Here is a 24,146-nt window from a genome sequence, read left to right as displayed (position 1 = left end):
GCATTGGCAGGCGGATTCTTAACCACTGCGCCACCAGGGAAGCCCCGATAACATTTTATTAAATACAAATACATTTATATAAATTTCTTGAAAATTCAGCTATTCAGAAGTTCTCCCTCTTTTCCTATCATGTTAAATAAAAAGTGCCTCTCAGGATCTTAGTCTGGTCTTCCCAAATATACTTTTCTTTGTCATTGAATCTATTTTTATGTTTCACAGGAAAGTTTGTTTTTATTTATTATTGTGTACAGTATGGGAATACTGAAAATCTTATGGATGAAAAGAGACAAAGTTATTTTTAAGTATATTTTTAAACGTTAAGATTATTTACTTTATAAAGTTGTATAAATCATCTTTCTGTGATCACATGACTATGATTAGCAAAGAGAAGTTACATAGTATTTCATATTTGGTGGGACTTGTTTAATAGAAAATCCTTTTCTACCTGACACAGGATTTTTATTAGACCTTTAGGTTTTAGTTCAGATGTGACAATTTTCACTTGCCTTAAAACGCATACGGTTTTGCCAGTAAGTCAAATGTGAATGTAATTCTAATTCAGAACTAAAAGCCATCAGTAACTGGTCACATTCATACCAAGATTTAATTAGTACTTTCCAATGTGAAGTTGGTTTTGGTTTTTTGGCTTTTTTTCTTTTAGAACTAATGGGCATTGCTTTGCCATCATAGAAGAAGATGACCAAGGAGAAACCACATTGGCTTCAGGGTGTATGAAATATGAAGGATCTGATTTTCAGTGCAAGGTAAGACCTAATTTGAGGCCTATGAAATAAAGGGAGGGGCCACAGGAAAAGCGTTGATTCCCCAAGGAGAAGTGTGCCTGGTCTGCACATGGCTGTGTGCAGTAGTTAACCTACATAAGAAAGATGTGAGTTTCATGTTGCTTGTTCTCAGTGAAGCCACATTGAGTCAGTCTTCCAGGAGATTACAAGCATTTGTGACTTATTCTAGAATGTCAACTGGGATCTGTGTCACATTCACTAGAGGAAGAAGAATTAATTTATTTAACATTTACTATTTGCATTTAATATGCTAAGTGCTTGGTATATTTTACCTCATTTTCTCCCAGTTACCCTATGAGGCAGATATTTTTTATCCTCCGTCTTATAGCAGAGGAAACTAAAGCCCAGAGAGAAGTAAGTTCATTGCTTAGGGTCACAAAGTTAATAAATGGCAAAGCTGTGATTTAAGCTATTTGATTCCCAAATCCTTGTTTCCATAATACTGTGCTGCCCCCAATCTGTTGTTGGCAAAGTCTTTCTTTCCCTTTTAAAAGTAATGTAACATTTAGCTATCTGGTTTACAGCACTCCTCGTTTCTAAAATCTTTAAATCATACCGCTTTCAGCCTTCTCCGAAGTGCTCTCAACTTCCTGTGATGTAATTCACCTAGCTGAGAAGATGGGAATTCAGACAGAACACAGAAACATTGTAGGGTCTCTGCATACTTCTGGGATACCAATCCCACTTACTAGCGTTTGGTCTGCCTTCTTCATTCCTGTAATCATCCTTGATAGAGAAGACTGAAACAAAACGAGAGTTAAGGAAGTGTTCGTTTTCTTTGTCCTCCATTACCTGGTATTTTGTCGGCAATACTACATCCATTGCTTGGTGGTCTTTCTTCTAGCACTGCCAAAAACCCCTTCCTGATTTTTCTTTACATTTTCTGTCCTGCAAGGCTGAGCTCATTTTGAACTTTAGCCATACTGGGACTATTCTTGGATGCTTCACGCTTCTTTTATTCATCTTTAGTTGTATACTCTTCATTCCATCCTTCATGTAAGTTTTCTCTAGATCTGGGATATTTTTTTCAGAGTCACCTGTGTAACTTCTGACATGTCTCTCTTTTCTCTTTCTTTTTATGATCATTTAAAGGTAAAAAAAATTGTTAGAAAGTTAAAAATTCAGTTAAAATGTAAAACTTGTGCTTTTGGAGGTTTCCAAGTACTCTTGACCCATCTTACCTTCTCTTATATAATCTCAAGTCCCTTATAGAATCCCATATAGATTCCCCTATGGAATCTCATTTTCACATTTTTAAAGGAATACCTGATTATACCGGGGTTTCTCCTTTCTACCCATCTGATATTTAAGAATAAGAAGGTTGATTTCTGCTTATATTCTTGCTACTTCTATGACGACAGACAATTCCTTTCTGTTACTGTTTTGGTCTGGAATGGCACTTCTTCCAGGTAGTGCTGAAATGTCAGCATTCAAGTTAAGAACTTCTCAAATACTGTACTTTTAATCAAATAAAACTTCACATATAATTTTTGGTATCTGTTCCCATGACTACAGTCTTTCCCTGTGCTCATTTTCTGATCTATTAGGGACACATATCTGGTTGGTGGTCTCCCAAAAACTCTCAGAAATATTGTTTCTATATTTTGCCCTTATCCTCACCACATACACTTCAACTTGCTTCCATACCAGGTTCATTAGTTTCAACATAGTTGTTATAGGCAGAATCAACTGTATCTTCTGCCTACTTGACTACCTTTTCTAACCTGTCATTTCTTTGGCCTAGGACACGCTCCACTTTTTAGTCAGATCTTAAGTCTCATCCAACTAAGTCTCAATACTACTATGAGATCATATTTACCCTGCTAGTCTATCACTGTAATAAAATGTATTACCCATGTTTTTTAGGAAAAGATCTCATGATTTTAAATACTTTTTTACTAAAAACAAATGAATAGTCATATCTTAAGATATGCCAAATTTTGGGTGAAAAATATATATAAACTTTTGTTTATCTGTAATTAAGTTATAGTCTAGTGTTCTAACACACCATGCACATACATACATTCTTCTTAAGAAAAAACATTTTAGAGTCTTTACAACACTATTTCACGATAGATTTAAATTTTTCAATAATCACTTTCACACAAACTTAGCAGGTCCTTTTCACTCACTGAATTAGAAACTGTATTTTATGAATATTTTAAAAATTAATTATCAGTTTCGTGTATCAGATTATTTCTAATTTTCTTCCTTTAGGATTCACCAAAAGCCCAGCTACGCCGGACAATAGAATGTTGTCGGACCAACTTATGTAACCAGTATTTACAACCTACACTGCCCCCTGTTGTTATAGGTAGGTTAGCAGAGAAAAGTGCAATCATGATTCTCAGTGAAATATTTTCTCTGGTTTTAACAATAAGCAAGCTTTCTAGAGTTCAACACTACAAGTTATTTTTTCCTTTTAAGATGTGATCGAAAGGTAATATGTCTTTTTCATTGTTTACTTCCATTATCAGGTCCATTTTTCGATGGCAGCATTCGATGGCTGGCTTTGCTCATTTCTATGGCTGTCTGCATAATTGCTATGATCATCTTCTCCAGCTGCTTTTGTTACAAGTAAGATAATTATTTTGATGCAAAATATTTTGTTGAATATTAGATATAAACAGTTGTTCTTAAAGCCAGTAGGCAGAAACCATTGACAATGTATTTCAGGAACCATTAACTTGTATTTTCTGGTTATCTCCTTTAATTAACTATATTATAGTTTCTTAAGGGAACAGAGGACCTTACTACTAATCAATTAATTGGACACTACATTATACTTCTTGTTATGTTCATGAGTACTTAAGATATTCTTATTTATAGAATATTGAACTTTCTTATATCTAAATTTAAAAACCTGACCCCATATATGCACTACCAAATGTAAATTAGATAGCTAGTGGGAAGCTGCCGCATAGCACAGGGAGATCACCTCTGTGCTTTGTGACCATGAGAGGGGTGGGATAGGGAGGGTGGGAGGGAGGGAGACGCAAGAGGGAAGAGATATGGGAACATATGTATATGTATAACTGATTCACTTTGTTGTAAAGGAGAAACTAACACACTATTGTAAAACAGTTATACTCCAATAAAGATGTTAAAAAATTTTTTTAAAAATAAAAAATAAAAAAATAAAGTTAAAAAAAAAAAAAACTAAACTAAAAATAGAGTTACCATATGATCTAGCAATCCCACTCCTGGGCATATATCTGGAGAAAAAACTAATTCAAAAAGATACATGCACCCCAGTATTCATAGCAGCACTATTTATAATAGCCAAGACACAGAAGCAACCTAAATGTCTATTGACAGATGAATGGGTGAAGAAGATGTGGTACATATATACAATGAAATACTACTCAGCCATAAAAAAAGAATGAAATAATGCCATTTACAGCAACATGGATGGACCTAGAGATTATCATACTAAGTGAAGTAAGTCACACAGAAAAAGACAAATATGATATCACTTATAAGTGGAATCTAAAATAGGATACAAATGAACTTATTTACAGAACAGAAACAAACAGACAGAAAACTTATGGTTACCAAAGGGGAGAGGGTGGGGGAGGGGTAAATTAGGAGTTTGGGATTAGCAGATACACAGTACCATATATAAAGTATGTAAACAACAAGGTCCTACTGTATAGCACAGGGAAGTATATTCAATATCTTGTAATAAACTATATGGAAAATTAAAATAACCATAGAATGGCACTGAATCCATAGTTGAAAATCAAAACAGAGCCCATGATGTCAGGATGATCTAAACAAAATGTAGGTGTCAGAGGCTGAAGACCTGAGCATTGGTGTAACCGCATCCGATTGTGTGTAGGCAGGAATGCTGAAGAAGGAGAGTTCTGTAAAGGGAAAACCGGGGGTGAAGCAGTCTCTTTGAATATTGAAATGAAAGGTGTGTCCTATTGTGACTGTGGACGTTGGCAGTAGAAGCCAAAAGAGTTGAGAAAACTGAGGCAATATGGAGCAAATCAGGGTAACAATAGAATCATTATGAGAAGAAAGGGAAGGATAGCAGTAAAGTTGACGTAAAGCCCATGTTGAAAACTACTAAGGAGATTAAATGAGTCCAGTATTCAAATCATAAGGCTAGATAACCAAAGGAGAAATATTTGAAAAAAGTGGATGATGTGAACTCTTTCGTGTTGAAGTCTCGTATCGATGAATTAGTCTAGTGGGTAGAAGATGGACCCCACCTCCTTTCTGTGGGTCTTACCTTGCATTCCTTTCACACCCGAACATTTACTGTCCCAATTCTGGCTGAATGGCAGGTAGTCAGGCTTGAATTCTTTCAACAGGTGTGAAATTGTGCACATGCTGAGGTGCAAGTGTAAGCCATGCATAACAGTAACAGATTCACTTACTTCACACTCAGATGCTCAAATATGTTCATTATTCCCTTTAATTAATCTGTTATTCCTTGTGAAATACCAATACATCACTAAGGTGGGTTAGTTTCTGCTTTCAAGCAATGGAATGTCTGGTATCTATAAATACCCACTTACAAGAGTATTAATAGAATGCAGGTTTAAATTCAATGATAAATGAATAGTACAGATACTGATTGCTAATGTGGGCAGGAATTATTTACAGAATAAACTCTTATTTCACTTTCTTTTCTATTTTGATATTTAGAGCCCTCTGGCCATCCCCTACTTGGCAGTTATCAAAGGCTGTACTTAATATCTCCCCCTTCTAAATGTGTTCTTCTCTTCTCTAGGGTTCCATAATTAAATAAATGACTTCAATACCTGGCCCCCAGGTAACGTAGATGTCATCTGTGATCCCTTCCTTCTGCCAGCCACCTCTAATCTCTCTTGAATCTGTTGTAGGTCTCCACCCCCTGCCATTGCTATCATTTAGATCACAGTTCTGTGATGTTGCCTGGCTGCCCAACACAGCCTCCCTCCACGCCCCACCCCCCACCGTTCCCTTCTCCAAATCACATCCACAGTGAGAGTTCTAAATAGCAAGTCAGCACTGGCCATGCAGAAGGCAGAGATAGTATCTTATAAGGCAGCATAAATAATATTTATAAAGCAGCATAAATGTGGGTCTTGGCACCAGAAAGTCTTTGAATTCCAACTGTATGACCTTGGGCAGATTACCTCTCTGAGCCTGGCTTACACTCTCACCATGACCCTCAATGCCACCCCACAGTTGAGAAGAAACAGTGAGCCCAAGGGATATGGTGAGTGACTCTAGTCCTACGACTAGAGCAGAACTGGCCCAGGCGCTCTATACACACCAGTACCTGCTCAGGAAGTGATGGAGAAATAAACTAGAAGGAACCTGGTTCCCTAAAGGCTGGAATAGAGCCCTGGAAATTGCCTCCCTCCAAAATTTACATGTGAGGACATAAACATATCTTGGTGAAGTCACTGCTACTGGGAGGAGGGAAGAGTTGGGACTTTGTTACTTCCAGATCTCCCAGAGATGGCTCAGAGCCAAGGCCCAAGGAAATCCTGGTAGCAGAAGTGCTAACTGCAGATTTCCTGGTGTAAAGGACTCTTTCCTAGCAGGCTAGATTCTTGATTCTATGTGAAGCTGTTTTTCTCCACCTTGATTTGTGTAACGCTTTTTTGTTCTGGAGGGAACTGGCATGGCCACAACTGGGACTTGTCTTGCTTCTCCAGATGGTCCAGATAAATTAGTAGCAGGTTCACTCTGCCTGGAGCCTGGGATTCAGGAGGACTCCAATTTAGCATCTTGTCTTCAGAGGTAGTCCTATTTTTTTAATGACACATATGTGTGTGTGTGTGTGTATACACACATAACTGTGCACACATATTAATATGGATCAATTAATCCATATTAATTAAGGGGTTAATATACAGACTATAAAGAATTTCTGCCAATCAATAAGGAAAAGTTAAAAAGCCCAAAAAGAAGCTGGACAAAGGATATGAATAAGGAATTCACAAAGGAAGAAATGCAAATGGCCAATAAGCATATAAAAAGATCATAATTCTATTAGTATTTGGAGATTAATAATAAAAACAAGACATCATTACACACCTAAGAGATTGGCAACTATTTAAAAGTTTGATTAATATTGGCAAGGATATGGGATATGGGATGTAAACTGGCAAAGCCAATCTGGAGTTACTTTAGTATCTATTTAAATTTTAAATGCATAAATGATGTGATATTTTAATTTTATCATCCCACTGTCCTTGATAACTAGAAGTCTTGACATGGGAGAAAAGTGTGGTAGGCAGGCTGTAAGATGTCCTCCAATGATCGCAGTTCCCAGTATTCAAAGCTTTATATAATCCCTCACCCCCTTTAAATAGCTTGCTTCTAACCAAAACAATACAGTAATATTGAGGGGATGTAACCTCTGTGAATAGGCTAAAAATTTATTTTTTTAAACTGTGATTTTTGCTTGATAGCTGATGCTCTCCTCTGGGGATTTAGATGAAGCAAGCAATCATGTTTTAAACAAAACGAAATGACAACTTATGGACTGGGAGAAAAATATTTGCAAATGATGTGACCAATAAGGGCTTAATTTCCAAAATAGACAAACAGCTCATACAACTGAATAACACAACCACAACAAAAACCCAAACAACCCAATCAAAAACTGGGCCAAAGATCTGAATAGACATATCTCCAAAGAAGACAGATAGCCAAAGGGCACATGAAAAAATGCTCATCATCGCTAATTACCAGAGAAATGCAAATCGAAACTACAATGAAGTACCACCTCACACCAGTCAGAATGGCCATCATTAAGAAGTCTACAAATAACAAATGCTGGAGAGGGTGTGGAGAAAAGGGAACCCTCCTACACTGTTAGTGGGAATGTAAATTGGAGCAGCCACTATGGAAAACAGTAGGGAGGTTCCTCAAAAAACTAGAGTTGCCATATGATCCAGCAATCCCACTCCTGGGCATATATCCAAACAAAACTATAATTCAAAAAGATACATGTACCCCTATGTTCATAGTAGCACTACTTACAAGAGCCAAAACATGGAAACAACTTAAATGTCCATTGACAGACGAATGGAAAAAGAAGATGTGGTGTATATATATACAGTGGAATATTACTGAGCCATAAAAATGAAATAATGCCATTTGCAGCAAAGTGGACCTAGAAATTATCATACTAAGTGAAGTAAGTCAGAAAGAGAAAGACAAATACCATATGATATCACTTATATATGGAATCTAAAATACAACACAAATGAACGTATTGACAAAAGAGAAACAGACTGACAGATATACAGAACAGACTTGTGGTTGCGGGAGGAGGGATGGAGGGAAGGATTGGGAGTTTGGGATAAGCAGATGCAGACTATTATGTATAGAACAGATAAACAACAATGTCCTCAAAACTCTGCAGCTCAGTCGTGGGGAAAACCTAATCTTGATTGGGAGACAAGATGGCAGAGTAGAAGGACGTGAGCTCACCTCTTCTGACATAAACACCAAAATTACAACTAACTGCTGAACAACCATCAACAAAAAAATGCTGGAACCTACAAAAAATATACCCTACATCCAAAGATAAAGAAGAAGCCACAACAAGACAGTAGGAGGGGTACAATCATGATAAAATCAAGTCCCAGGCATGCCGGGTAGGCGACCCACAAACTGGAAACTAATTATACCACAGAAGTTCTCCTACAGGAGTGAAACCTCTGAGCCTCACATCAGGCTCCCCAGCCTGGGGGTCTGGCAATGGGAGGAGGAGCCCCCAGAGAATCTGGCTTTGAAGGCCAGTGGGGTTTGATCACAGGAATTCCACAGGACTGGGAGAAACATAAAGTCCAGTCTTAGCGGGCACACACAGGGTCTTGTGTGCACCAGGATCCAGGGGAAAAAGCAGTGACCTCATAAAAGACTGGGCCAGACTTAACCTGCTAGTATTGGAGGGTCTCCTGCAGAGGCAGGGGGTAATTGTGGCTCACTGCAGGGACAGGGACACTGGTGGCAGTAGTTCTAGGGAGTACTCATTGGTATGAGCCCACCTGGAGGGCACCATCTTCTCACCAAGACATGGCCCCACCCAACAGCCTGTAGGCTCCAGTGATGGGATGCCTCAGGCCAGACAACCAACAGGGCGAGAACACAGCCCCACCCATCAGCAGAAGGGCTGCTTAAAGTCTTCCTGAGCACACAGCTTCCTGATAAACACGCTCCCTGGCAGGGCCCTGCCCACCAGAGGTACAAGACCCAGCTCCACACACCAGTGGGCAGGAACCAGTTCCTCCCACCAGGAAGCCTGCACAAGCCTCTTAGACAGCCTCATCCACCAGGGAGCAGACAGCAAAAGCAAGAAGAACTACAACCCTGCATCCTGCATAATGGAAATCACAATCACAGAAAGTTAGACAAAATGAGATGGCAGAGGAATATGTCCCAGATGAAGGACCAAGATAAAAACCCAAGAAGAAAAACTAAGTGAATTGGAGACAGGCAATCTACCTGAAAAAGAATTCAGAATAATGAGAGTAAAGATGATCCAAGATCTCAAAACAGAATGGAGGCACAGATCAAGAAGATAGAAGAAATGTTTAACAAAGACCTATAAGAACTACAGAATGAACAAACAGAGGTGAACAATATAATAACTGAAATGAAAAATACACTAGAAGGAATCAATAGCAGGATAACTGAGGCAGAAGAACAGATAAGTGAGCTGGAAGACAGAATGGTGGAAATCACTTCCATGGAACAGAATAAAGAAAAAAGAATGAAAAGAAATGAGGACAGTATGAGAGAACTCTGGGACAACATTAAATGCGCCAACATTCGCATTACAGGGGTTCCAGAGGGAGAAAAGAGAGAGAAAGGATCTGAGAAAATATTTGAAGAGATAATAACTGAAAACTTCCTCAACATGGAAAAGGAAACAGTCACCCAAGTCCAGGAAGTGCAGAGAGTCCCAGGCAGGATAAACCCAAGGAGGAACATGCTGAGACACATAGTAATCAAACTGAAAAAAATTAAAGACTAAGAAAAAATATTAAAAGCAATGAGGGAAAAGCAACAAATAACACACAAGGGAACTCCCATAAGGTTATCAGCTGATTTCTCAGCAGTATCTCTGCAGGCCAGAAGGGAATGGCACAATATATTTAAAGTGATGAAAGGGAAGAAGAACCTACAACCAAGAATACTGTACCCAGCAAGGCTCTCATTCAGATTTGACAGAGAAATCAAAAGATTTACAGACAAGCAAAAGCTAAGAGAATTCAGCACCAACAGACCAGATTTGCAGCAAATGCTAAAGGAACTTATCTAGGCAGAAAAGAAAAGGCCACCACTAGAAACAAGAAAATTATGAATAGAAAAGCTCACTGTAAAGGCAAACATACAGTAAACGTGGAAATCATCTGCACACGAATATGACATCAAAACCAGCAACTGTGAGAAGAGGAGAGCAAAAATGCAGGATATTAGAAATGCATTTGAAATTAAAAGACCAGCAACTTAAAACAATCTTGTTTATATATAGTCTGCTATACCAAAACTTCATTGTAACCATGAACAAAAATCTACTATAGATACACACACAGAAAAGAAAAAGGAATCCAAACACAACACTAAAGTTAGTCATTAAATCACAAGAGAACAAAAGAGGAAGGGAAAAAAAACCACCTATAAAAGCAAATCCAAAATAATTAACAAAATGGCAATACGAACATACATATTGATAATTACCTTAAATGCAAATGGCTTAAATGCTCCAACCAAAAGAAACAGACTCACTGAATGGATAAAAAAAAAACAAGACCCATATATATGTTCTCTATAAGAGACCCACTTCAGATCTAGTGACACATACAGACTGAAAGTGAGGTGGTGGAAATCACTGCTGCAGAAGAAAGAAAAAAGAATGAAAGAAACAAGGACAGTTTTAGAGACCACTGGGACAAAGTCAGACACACCAATATTCACATTATAGGGGTCCCAGAAAGAGAAGAGAGAAGGAAAGAGCCTGAGAAAATATTTGAAGACATAATAGCTGAAAACTTCCATAACATGGGAAAGAAAAGTTACCCAAGTCCAGGAAGCTCAGAGTCCCATACAGGATTAACCCAGGGAGGAACATGCTGAGGCACATACTACTCAAACTGACAAAAATTAAAGACTAAGAAAAAATATTAAAAGCAATGAGGGAAAAGCAACAAATAACACACAAGGGAACTCCCATAAGGTTATCAGCTGATTTCTCAGCAGTATCTCTGCAGGCCAGAAGGGAATGGCACAATATATTTAAAGTGATGAAAGGGAAGAAGAACCTACAACCAAGAATACTGTACCCAGCAAGGCTCTCATTCAGATTTGACAGAGAAATCAAAAGATTTACAGACAAGCAAAAGCTAAGAGAATTCAGCACCAACAGACCAGATTTGCAGCAAATGCTAAAGGAACTTATCTAGGCAGAAAAGAAAAGGCCACCACTAGAAACAAGAAAATTATGAATAGAAAAGCTCACTGTAAAGGCAAACATACAGTAAACGTGGAAATCATCTGCACACGAATATGACATCAAAACCAGCAACTGTGAGAAGAGGAGAGCAAAAATGCAGGATATTAGAAATGCATTTGAAATTAAAAGACCAGCAACTTAAAACAATCTTGTTTATATATAGTCTGCTATACCAAAACTTCATTGTAACCATGAACAAAAATCTACTATAGATACACACACAGAAAAGAAAAAGGAATCCAAACACAACACTAAAGTTAGTCATTAAATCACAAGAGAACAAAAGAGGAAGGGAAAAAAAACCACCTATAAAAGCAAATCCAAAATAATTAACAAAATGGCAATACGAACATACATACTGATAATTACCTTAAATGCAAATGGCTTAAATGCTCCAACCAAAAGAAACAGACTCACTGAATGGATAAAAAAAAAACAAGACCCATATATATGTTCTCTATAAGAGACCCACTTCAGATCTAGTGACACATACAGACTGAAAGTGAGCAGATGGGAAAAGGAATTCCATACAAATGGAAATCAAAAGAAAGCCGGAGTAACAATACTCATATCAGACAAAACAGACGTTTTATTTTTTTGGCCACACCATGCAGCATGCGGGATCTTAGTTCCCCAACCAGGGATTAAACCCATGACCCCTGCAAGTGTAGAGTCTTAACCATTGGACCTCCAGGGAAGTCCCCAAAATAGACTTTAAAATAAAGATTGTTACAAGAGACAAAGAAAGACACTACATAATGATCAAGGGAGCAATACAAGAAGAAGATGTAACAATTGTAAATATATATGTGCCCAACATAGGAGCACCTCAATATATAAGGCGAATACCAACAGCCATAAAAGGAGAAATAGACAGAAACACAATAACAGTGGGGAGTTTAACACCCCACTTTCATCATGGACAGATCATCCAGACAGAAAATCAATAAGGAAACACAGGCCTTAAATAACACATTAGATCAGATGGACTTAATTGATATTTATAGAGCATTCCATCCAAAAGCAGCAGAATACACATTCTTCTCAAGTGCACCTAAACATTCTCCAGGATTGATCACATGCTGGGCCACAAAGAGAGCCTCAGTAAATTTAAGAAAATTGAAATCACATCAAGCAACTTTTCTGACCGCAATGCCATGAGACTAGAAATCAACTATAGGAAAATAACTAAAAAACACAAACATGTGGGGGCTAAACAATATGCTACTAACCAACCAATGGATCACTGAAGAAATCAAAGAGGAAATAAAAAAATACCTAGAGACAAATGAAAATGAAAGCATGATGATCCAAAACCTATTGGATGCAGCAAAAGCAGTTCTAAAAGGGAAATACATAGCAATACAATCTTACCTCAAGAAACAAGACAAATCTCAAATAAATAACGTAACCTTACACCTAAAGAACTAAAGAAAGAACAACAAACAAAACCCAAAGTTAGTAGAAGGAAAGAAACCATAAAGTTCAGAGCAGAAATAAATGAAACAGAGATGAAGAAAACAACACAAAAGATCAATGAAACTAAAAGCTGGTTCTTTGAAAAGATAAACAAAATTGATAAACCTTTATCCAGACTCAACAAGAAAAAGAGAGAGAGGGCTCAAATCAATAAAATTAGAAATGAAAAAGAAGAAGTTACAACAGCGGACACCACAGAAATACAAAGGATCACGAGAGACTACTACAAGCCAACTGTATGCTGATAAAATGGACAATGTAGAAGAAATGAACAATTTTTTAGAAAGGTACAATCTCCCAAGACTGAACCAGGAAAAAACAGAAAATATGAACAGAAGAAATAGAAAATATGAACAGACCAATCACAAGTGCTGAAGTTGAAAATATGATTTTAAAACTCCTAACGGGTTTCCCTGGTGGCGCAGTGGCTGGGGTTCTGCCTGCCAATTCAGGGGACATGGGTTCAAGCCCTGGTCCAGGAAGATCCCACAGGCCATGCAGCAACTAAGCCCATGCAGCAACTAAGCCCGTGCACCACAACTACTAAGCCTGTGCTCTAGAGCCCGTGAGCCACAACTGCTGAGCCCACATGCTACAACTACTGAAGCCCGCACACCTAGACCCCATGTTCCACAACAAGAGAAGCCACCACAACTAGAAGCCTGCTCACTGCAAGGAAGAGTAGCCCCGCTCACCGCAACTAGAGAAAGCCCGCGCACAGCAACGAAGACCCAATGCAGCCAAAAATAAATTAAAAAAAAAAAACTCCTAACAAACAAAAGTCCAGGACCAGATGTCTTCACAGGTGAATCCTATCAAACATTTAGAGAAGAGTTAACACCTATCCTTCTGAAACTATTCCAAAAAATTGCAGAGGAAGGAACACTCCCAAACTCATTCTATGAGGCCACCATCACCCTGATATCAAAACCAGAAAAGGATACCACAGGAAGGAAGGAAGGAAGGAAGGAAGGAAGGAAGGAAGGAAGGAAGGAAGGAAGGAAGGAAGGAAGGAAGGAAGGAAGGAAGGAAGGAAGGAAGGAAGGAAGGAAGGAAGGAAGGAAGGAAGGAAGGAAGGAAGGAAGGAAGGAAGGAAGGAAGGAAGGAAGGAAGGAAGGAAGGAAGGAAGGAAGGAAGGAAGGAAGGAAGGAAGGAAGGAAGGAAGGAAGGAAGGAAGGAAGGAAGGAAGGAAGGAAGGAAGGAAGGAAGGAAGGAAGGAAGGAAGGAAGGAAGGAAGGAAGGAAGGAAGGAAGGAAGGAAGGAAGGAAGGAAGGAAGGAAGGAAGGAAGGAAGGAAGGAAGGAAGGAAGGAAGGAAGGAAGGAAGGAAGGAAGGAAGGAAGAAAAGAAAATTACAGGCTAATATCACTGATGAACATAGATGCAAAAATCCTCAACAAAATACTAGCAAACTGAATCCAACAATACATCAAATGGATCATACGCCATGACCAACTGGGATATATCCCAGGGATGCAAGGATTTTTCAGTATCTGCAAATCAATCAGTGTGATACACCACATCAACAAATTGAAGAATAAAAACTATATGATCATTTCAATAGATGCAGAAAAAGCTTTTGACAAAATTCAACACCCAATTATGATAAAAACTCTCTAGAAAGTGGGCATACAGTGAACATACCTCAACATAATTAAGGCCATATATGACAAACCTACAGCTAACATCATACTCAACAGTGAAAAAAACTCCTAACAAACAAAAGTCCAGGACCAGATGTCTTCACAGGTGAATCCTATCAAACATTTAGAGAAGAGTTAACACCTATCCTTCTGAAACTATTCCAAAAAATTGCAGAGGAAGGAACACTCCCAAACTCATTCTATGAGGCCACCATCACCCTGATATCAAAACCAGAAAAGGATACCACAGGAAGGAAGGAAGGAAGGAAGGAAGGAAGGAAGGAAGGAAGAAAAGAAAATTACAGGCTAATATCACTGATGAACATAGATGCAAAAATCCTCAACAAAATACTAGCAAACTGAATCCAACAATACATCAAATGGATCATACGCCATGACCAACTGGGATATATCCCAGGGATGCAAGGATTTTTCAGTATCTGCAAATCAATCAGTGTGATACACCACATCAACAAATTGAAGAATAAAAACTATATGATCATTTCAATAGATGCAGAAAAAGCTTTTGACAAAATTCAACACCCAATTATGATAAAAACTCTCTAGAAAGTGGGCATACAGTGAACATACCTCAACATAATTAAGGCCATATATGACAAACCTACAGCTAACATCATACTCAACAGTGAAAAGCTGAAAGCATTTCCTTTAAGATCAGGAACAAGACAAGGATGTTGACTCTCAACACTATTATGCAACATAGTTTTGGCAGTCCTAGCCATGGCAATCAGAGAAGAAAAAGAAATAAAGGGAATTCCAATTTGGAAAAGAATAAGTAAAACTGTCACTATTTGGGACTTCCCTGGTGGTCCCATGGTTAAGAATCCGCCTTCCAATGCAGGAGACGCAGGTTCAATCCATGATCAGGAAACTAAGATCCCACAGGCTGCGGGGCAACTAAGCTCACGTGCTGTAGAACCCACATGCCACTATTAGTGAGCCCGTGCACTGCAACTACTGAGCCCGCACGCTCTGAAGCCCGCATGCCACTACTACAGAGAAGCCCACGTGCTGCAACTAGAGAGTCCGTGCACCACAACTACTGAGACTGTGCACCACAACCATAGAGAAGCCTGCACACCACAACTAGAGAAGCCCACGTGCCACAACAATAGATCCCGCATACCGCAACAAAGATCCCACATGCCACAACTAGACCCGACGCAGCCAAATAATAATAAAATTAAAAAGAAAAACCAAAAACTGTCAGTGTTTGCAGATGAAATGATACTATACATGGAAAATCCTAAAGATGCTACCAGAAAACTGCTAGAGCTCATCAATGAATTCAGTAAAGTTGCAGGATACAAAATTAATACACAGAAATATGTCGCATTTCTATACACTAACAATGAAAGTTCAGAAACAAATTAAAGAAATAATCCCATTTGCCATCACATCAAAAAAAATAAAATACCTAGGAATAAACCTACCTAAGGAGGTAAAAGACCTGTACTCCAAAAACTATAAGACGCTGATGAAAGAAATGGAAGATGACACAAATAGATGGAAAGATATACCATGTTCTTGGATTGGAAGAATCTCTTCAATAAATGGCTCTGGGAAAACTGGACAGCTATATGTAAAAAAATAAAATTATAACATTCTTAAACACCATACACAAAAATAAACTCAAAATGGGTTAAAGAGCAAAATGTAAGACTGGATACTGTAAAACTCTTAGAGGAAAACATAAGCAGAGCACTCTATCACATAAATCACAGCCATATCTTTTTTGATCCATCTCCTAGAGTAATGGAAATAAAAACAAAAATAAACAAATGGGACCTAATTAAACTCAAAAGCTTGTGTATAGCAAAGGAAATCATAAACAAAATGAAAAAACAACCCAGAGAATGGGAGAAAATATTTGCAAACAATGTGACAGACAAGGGATTAATCTCCAAAATTTACTAACAGTTCATGTGGCTCAATATGAAAAAATAAACAATAACCCAATCAAAAAGTGGCAGAAGACTTAAATAGACATTTCTCCAAAGAAGACATACAGATGGCCAAGAGGTACCTGAAAAGATGTTCAACATCGCTAATTATTAGAGAAATGCAAATCAAAACTACAACGAGGGAATTCCCTGGTGGTTCAGTGGTTAGGACTCCACACTTTCACTGCTGAGGGCCCAGGTTCAATCCCTGGTTGGGGAACTAAGATCCTGCAGGCTGCAGAGCAAAACAAAACAAAATAAAAAACTACAATGAGAGGGACTTTCCTGTGATCCAGTGGCTGGGACTCTGCGTTCCCAATGCAGGGGACCAGGCTTCAATCCCTGGTCAGGGAACTAGATCCCACATGCTGCAACTAAGAGTTTGCATGCTGCAGCTAAAGATCCCACATGCCGCAACTAAAAAAGATCCCATGTACCACAACTAAGACCCAGCATAGCCAAATAAATAAATAAATATTAAAAAAAAAAAAAAAAGAAACTACAATGAGGGAATTCCCTGGTTGTCCAGTGGTTAGGACTCTGTGCTTCCAATGCTGGGGGCCCGGGTTCCATCCCTGGTTGGGGAACTAAGATCCTGCAAGCTGCACAGCATGGCCAGAAAAAAAAACTACAATGAGATATCACCTCACACCAGTCAGAATGGCCATCATCAAAAAGTCTACAAACAATAAATGCTGGAGAGGGTGTGGAGAAAAGGGAACCCTCCTATGCTGTTGGTGGGAATGTAGATTGGTACAGCTACTGTGGAGAACAGTATGGAGGTTCCTTAAGAAACTAAAAATAGAACTATCATATGACCCTGCAATCCCAATCCTGGGCATATATCTGGAGAAAAACATGGTTCAAAAGGATACATGCACCCCAGTGTTCATTGCAGCACTATTTACAATAGTCAGGTCATGGAAGCAACCTAAATGTCCATCAGCAGATGAATGGATAAACAAGATGTGGTACATATATGCAATGGAATATTACTCAGCCATTAAAGAGAATGAAATAATGCCATTTGCAGCAACATGGATAGACTTGTAGATTATCATACTAAGTGAAGTAAGTCAGAGAAAGACAAACATCATATGATATCGCTGATATGCGGAATCTAAAAAAAATTGATACAGATGAACTTATTTATAAAACAGAAATAGAGTCACAGACTTAGAGAATGAACTTATGGTTACTGGGGGGATGGGTGAGGGGGAAGGATAGACTGGGAGTTTGGAGATTTACATGTACACACTGCTATCTTTAAAATAGATAACCAACAAGGACCTACCGTATAGCACAAGGAATTCTGCTCAATACTCTGTAATAAACTAAATGGGAAAAGAATTTGAAAAAGAATAGATAAATGTATATGTATAACTGAATCACTTTGCTGTACACCTAAAACCAACACAACATTGTTAATCAACTATACTCCAATATAAAATAAAAAAATTTTTAAAAATCCATAGGAACTGAAATCTAAAAATAAATAAATAAATAAAAATAAAACAATAAACAACAACAACCCATAAACAAAGTCCTATTTATAGCACAGGGAACTATATTCAATATCCTCTGATAAACCATAATGGAAAAGAATATGAAAAAGAATATATATATATGTATAACTGAATCACTTTGCTGTACAGCAAAAATTAACACATTATAAATCAACTATACTTCAATAAAAATTTAAAAGTATATAAAGACAGCCATGTTAAAGAGGCCTACATGGCCCTCTTGTCAACAGCCAGCAAGTAACTGAGTAATTAAGGCCCTCAGTCCAAGAACCCTCAAGGAACAGAATCCTGTCAACAACCATGTGAACTTGGAAGCAGATCCATCCCCAGTCAAGCCTTCTGATGAGACACTAGCCCTGTTTAACACCGTGATTTCAGTCTTGAGAGACTCTGAAGCAGAGGACCCGGTTGAGCCATACCTGGATTCCTGACACATGAAAACTATGACATAATGTGTGTTGTTTTAAACTACTAAGTTTTGAAATAGAAATAACACAAAAGGAGATACAAATGTAAGAGAAGTAAATACCCTATAGTCCTGAATTTGAATTGGAAGTATCAATAAAATATAGATGCCCTAGGTCTTTCTACTAAAAAAGCTTAGAAACAGTGAACATCCCCTGGCATCCAATTTGTGGTCTTGAAATTCTGTTTCCCCAAGAAGAAACCAAGGCTCCTTGGAGAAATGGCTGAATCCAGATCTGAGGCAGGAATTATATGACATAAGCCTGAAACATGTTGTCACCATAAAGCAAGGAAGTTCCTGACTATGAGGGTCTAATGTCAGAAGCCAATTTGAACTTCCCACCTGAAGATGGGAAAATTTCAGCATCAGTAAAGATAATGACAGCAGTGGATTGAAACACTTTAAGGATGTTTACATCCATGAATTCATAATTACTCTTATTTTAAAAAACTGGATTGGTCACCACTAGAGAATGCTAGAGAACCAACTAACTATTCTGAAAACTGGTAAATAAAAGGAAACAATCAAGGATTTATCCTGCCTTTTCCATGTGAATTATAACACTTGGTAACCAAATAGATAAGAAAAAGTTTCTTTTAATAAATGTGTTCTTCTAGGGAATTCCCTGACGGTCTGGGTTAGGACTCCGTGCTTTCCCTGCCAAGGTCCCGGGTTCGATCACTGGTCGGGGAACTGAAAAATCCTGCAAGCCAGGCCGTGCAGCCAAAAAAAAAGTATTCTTCTAGTGAATAAAGAAGGAATGATATAATTAGAATATGGTGATTTTTCCACCAATTATGAATTAGTGGATAGAGACACTATTCATCAGTGACTGCTAACATCACAAAGAGAAACCAGACATTCCTTCATGATGGAAGAAAGTGACACCATGATTAAGTGGTCTTGCCAGAAAGGATGAACCTGCATATGTTCAAGCCTCCAGACTGAACTACCAATTCCCAGGAAGTAGAAACAGAGAAAGATGTGAAAGTACACTACAGGGAAGCATTTGTCAAAATGCATACTGGGGGCAACTACAGGATAAACAACCCCCACGCCCAGCAAATACAATGCAATGGGAAGAAAGAAATGGAGCAGAAATCCAATTAAAAGAGACAAGAGGGACTTCCCTGGTGGCGCAGTGGTTAAGAATCCGCCTGCCAATGCAGGGGACACGGGTTCAAGCCCTGATCCGGGAAGATCCCACATGCCGCGGAGCAGCTAAGCCCGTGCGCCACAACTACTGAGCCCACGCGCCGCAACTAGTGAATCCTGCACGCCTAGAGCCCATGCTCCACAAGAGAAGCCACCGTAATAAGCCCACCCACCGCAACAAAGAGTAGCCCCGCCCGCCACAGCTAGAGAAAGCCCGCTGGTAGCAACCAAGACCCAACGCAGCCAAAAACAAACAAAAAAATAGAAAAGACCTATTAGTCAAACATATTTTGTAGACATAATGGGGATCCTGATTCAACTAAACATTTATATATATATATGATATATATATATATTCAACTAAACATATATATATGATAATAAAAATTGGAATGTAAGCACTTACTGGATATGTAATGACATAAGGAATAACTATTAAGCTTTTATGAGATAAAGGTATTATGCCTATGTTTCAAAAAGTATTTGTTAGAGATACATACTGGAATATTTACAGGTAAAACAGTATATGTTTTTGCTTCAAAATAACAAGGGAAGGGAGTGGGTAGATGAGGACACACATGATACAAGACTGGTCAAGAGTTGCTAACTGTTGAAGGTGGATGAGCACGTAAGGGTTCGTTATGTTATTCTTTCAGTCTTTGTCAACGTTTTAAATTCTTTGTAATTAAAAAAAAAAGCTCTTAAAACATGTGCATATGCTATGGTTCTGCACTTAACACTTGTGCTCAAGGAGGCAAGTACACAACCTGGCACTGCAGTGTTGTTCCTAATAGTGAAAACAGGACACAACCTCAATGTCTATCAGTAGAACTGCTAAAGAAACGGGGCTCTCAATTCTAACTAGGGTAGCAGTTAAAACGGAATCCAGTACAGCCTTGACAGCACTTATGTAATACTTTGTAGCTTCTTACTGAAATGGGGTCAAGAGCACAAAGGGGGCCTTCAAGCTGTGTGACCTTGAGCGAGTGACTTAACCTCTCCGTGCCTCAGTTTCACCCTCTTTAACATGGAGTTGATAATAATCATACAGATTTTTTTTTGGCCACGCCCCTCGGTTTGCGGGATTTTCTTTTCCCAACCAGGGATTGAACCCGGGTCCTCGGTAGTGAAAGTGCGGAGTCCTAACCACTGGACCGCCAGGGAATTCCCGTATACAGACCATTTTTTGACGATTAAATGAGTTAATACCTGTTAAGCGATTAGAACAGTGCCAGGCTCGTGGTGAGCGCTACAGAAGTATCTATTAGTAGTAATCGTGATATATCTATTCCTGGAAGGCCGACCTTGATTCTTGGCGCACCCCGCACTGCGCGCCCTCTTTCCTGGACTTTAGCCTGGAGCCCGATGCACCGCCCCCGCCCGCCCTGCTCGCCCGGGGACTCACCTGAGCCGGGCCGACCTGCGACCGAGACTCTTGAAACGCCGGTGGGGCCTTGGGACCTGGGCCGAAGGAGCACCGCGGACCCTCTCTCCGCTCCGCTAGGCTAACACTTCCGCTGTCTGTTTAGGCCGCTCGGAAGCTGTTTCATGTCGTCGGCGTCCTCGCTTTGGGCCCATCCAGTGCAAAGAGGCCAACAGGAAACTGTCCCCCTTCCCCCACTCCCCCCAAATCCTGGGACCTCCTGTTCCTGTTCCATACAAGCCTGGCTCTTCCCTTCCATTTCCTAGCCTCACCCCATCCTGCCCCCGACTTGTCCCACAAGTGGATTTCATTTGGCGATCAGAGAAGCAGCACCGAGAGACCCAGAGAAGGGGTCGCCTGCATTGCTTTTACCCCTTAGAGCTCCACACACCCGCCTGGCCTTCTTGTCTTTCCACTTGGGCACAGAGAGGTGAAGTAACTCGTCCACAGCAACACTAGTGGACAGGGACAAACCACAGCAGCGCCCTGCTACCAAGACCCTCATTCTCCCACCCCGTGGCTTTCCCCGCCCTTCCTTCCCATCAGGCTCTGGCTGCCTGCAGAGTCCCTGCACCTGGCCACCCTCACGCCCCGTGTCTCCCACCCCACATTAACATCACCTGACCTCCAGGAGTCTATCCATTTCTTCCTCTTGTGCACCAACAGGGTATCTGCACCACCCCCTCTCCCAATACTTTCAGGACACAGCTAGTCACACAAAATAATTACTTGACAACTACTTATGTGGCAACATCTATGTTTTTTAGATAAGGAAGAATAATAACTTTCCATGTAGGGAAATAAAGTTTCTGGATGCTTAATAGGAAAGAGCACTAGACAGACAGTCAGTCTCAAATACAGACCATTGTCACCTCCCAGGCATGCCACGTCGGGCAATCACTTCATGTCACCAAGCTCAGTTTACTCAACTGTAAATGTGAATGGTAAATACCCACGCCTTGCTCTTCTATGGGTGATTGTGAGGGTCATCTGAGAAACCCCATGCGAAAGCTTTAGTCTATACCCTAAGGCCTTTTCACCAGCTGATCCCACTTCCTGGATTACCCTCCCAGGTAGCACTGAGCTGACTCCCTCATCTGTTCTGTATCTTAGCTCAAATGCCTCTTAAGGAAGCCTCCCCTGACCACCCTAGATAATGAAACCTCACTCCTTTATCCTGCTCCACTTTCTTCCGTTTCCAAAGCACTGTATCACCTATATATTACACTATATCGTTTATTTATTATACTTATTGTTTTTCTCAGGCAGGGTTCTCTGCTGTGTCCCAAATCCCTGCAACAGCGTCCGCTAGCCCATAGTGGTGCTCGGCTGAGTGCCCGGTTCACTGCCTAAACTTCCCTTCTCTAGGTGCTCCGCTGATCACAGGCACTGAAAATCCTTCATGACACTGTCAGTGCGGCTGAATGCAGGGGAGTGGTATCAGCGACTATAACCCTTTGGACTAGATTGGTGAAAGAGAAACTGAAAAAAACCTTCAACATTCCCCAATTCTCCCTTCAACTTTCTCTTTGCTGCAGGCTTACCCTATCAGGCCCTCTCTTCTCCCCCTGTCTCTCCCTTCCCGTCTCTCATTCATTGAGAGGCCTCTCCTCCCCTTTGCTTTTCTCCTTTACTCCTTGGGCCTCTTTTGTAACTGCTTTCTCCTCTGTGACCTTTTCTTTGCCTTTCTGGGTAGGTGAGAGAGGAAGGGGCTGTCTGAGTACTGGGGTTGGAGTCTCAGAGAGACCAAACTGAAATTCAGTGTTGAAGGTGAGTGTAGTCTGTAGTAGCAGCCTAGATAAGGACACGGCAGCTGAGACTTTGTCCCTGTGTCCTGAGATGCTCAGGGAGCACAGGGAGGACTGCAGAACTGCACTGTGCTCGTAAACATGCAACAGCTGCTTTCCCCTCACCCTGGGAGCTCACGTGAAGGGGAGGGAGGAGGCAGAGCAGAAGCTCTGTAGCAGCGGCTTTTTCCTAAAGCAAACGCTTATAGGAACTGCTTAGACTTCCCAGGTAAAGATTTGGCTGAATCTGCCTGTGCTAGAGCAGAGAACACAGCCTGGTTTCCCAAACCCACCTCAGCCCACCTGCCCATTGCACTTCTGGGGCATCTCACTCCTCTGAGGATGGGGTGGGCAGTGGGGAGCACAGGTATAGGGGCAACATGCTGATGTAGAGGTTGCAAGTGGAACAAGGATGGGAAGGAAATGGATTTGCTGGCACCTCTAGCTGATTAGAAGGACCATCAGGACTGTCTGGGGCCTTGATACTCAAAGTGTGTTCCATGAACCAGCAGCATCAGCATCACTGGGAGCGTACTGAAAATGCAGATTCCTGGGCTACACTGTGAACTTCTGCATTAGAATCTGTATTTTAACACTATCTCGGGTGATTTGTAGATACTCTAATATTCAGTAAGCACTATTCTAGGGACTTCCCTGGCGGTCCAGTGGTTAAGACTCCATACTTCCACTGCAGGGTGCATAGGTTCGATTCCTGGTTGGGGAACTAAGATCCCACATGTCACGCAGTGCAGCCAAAAAAAAAAATTCTATAAGCACTATTCTAGGTAGTCTGCATTTAGCCACTGTTCTATTTACAAATGAAACAATCTAGGAATTTTAGAGTTTTTTGGTTGTTGTTATGGTCCCTAAGCTATAAGGAAAACCAAATATATATACATATATACACACATATATAGACTTCTTTAACTTTTTTAAAATAGACTTTGAAGACATATTTACTACAGTATACTTTTAGGTTGAACTTTTATTTCCTTTCTTTTGAAATTCTGATTCAGATTTTGACTGTGGAGAAAAGTATAATGAGACTGTCAGCAGAGGCGTTTAACATTCTATTTAGTTCAAGCATGATACTTACAATTCCACCTACATTCATTAGATGGTATTGTTATTTCTTTATGTAAATCATAGTGCACGTTTATTGAGAGTTATGTTTTCAGTGCTTTACACGTTTGTATTAATTTATTCTTATGTTCCCTATGAGAAAGGTACTCTTATCCCCTATTTTATAGACAGGGAGACTGTAGCATAGGGGCATTTAATTAAACTGCCTGAAGTCACACAGCTCACAGATAGAGAGGCAGGTAATGAACCTAAACAGTGTGGTGCCAGATCTGTGTGTTTAACCCTGACAGTAAATGGCCTGAGAACGCTGGACTCCCCAGTTAAGCAGCAAGCTGCCTGAGGTCA

At 39.9% G+C, this 24,146-nt stretch overlaps 1 protein-coding gene across 1 annotated transcript in view; it reads right to left on the bottom strand.

Moving 5' to 3' along the window:
- Window positions 1-24,146, bottom strand: part of ZSCAN31 (zinc finger and SCAN domain containing 31) — a 284,613-nt gene that overhangs the window by 249,071 nt on the left and 11,396 nt on the right. The window lies entirely within an intron of this gene.

The sequence above is a fragment of the Physeter macrocephalus genome, chromosome 18, assembly GCF_002837175.3.
Source record: "Physeter macrocephalus isolate SW-GA chromosome 18, ASM283717v5, whole genome shotgun sequence".
NCBI classification, from domain to species: domain Eukaryota; kingdom Metazoa; phylum Chordata; class Mammalia; order Artiodactyla; family Physeteridae; genus Physeter; species Physeter macrocephalus.
The sequence above is the reverse complement of the archived record's forward strand: the minus strand, read 5'-3'. Positions and strand labels throughout refer to the sequence as shown.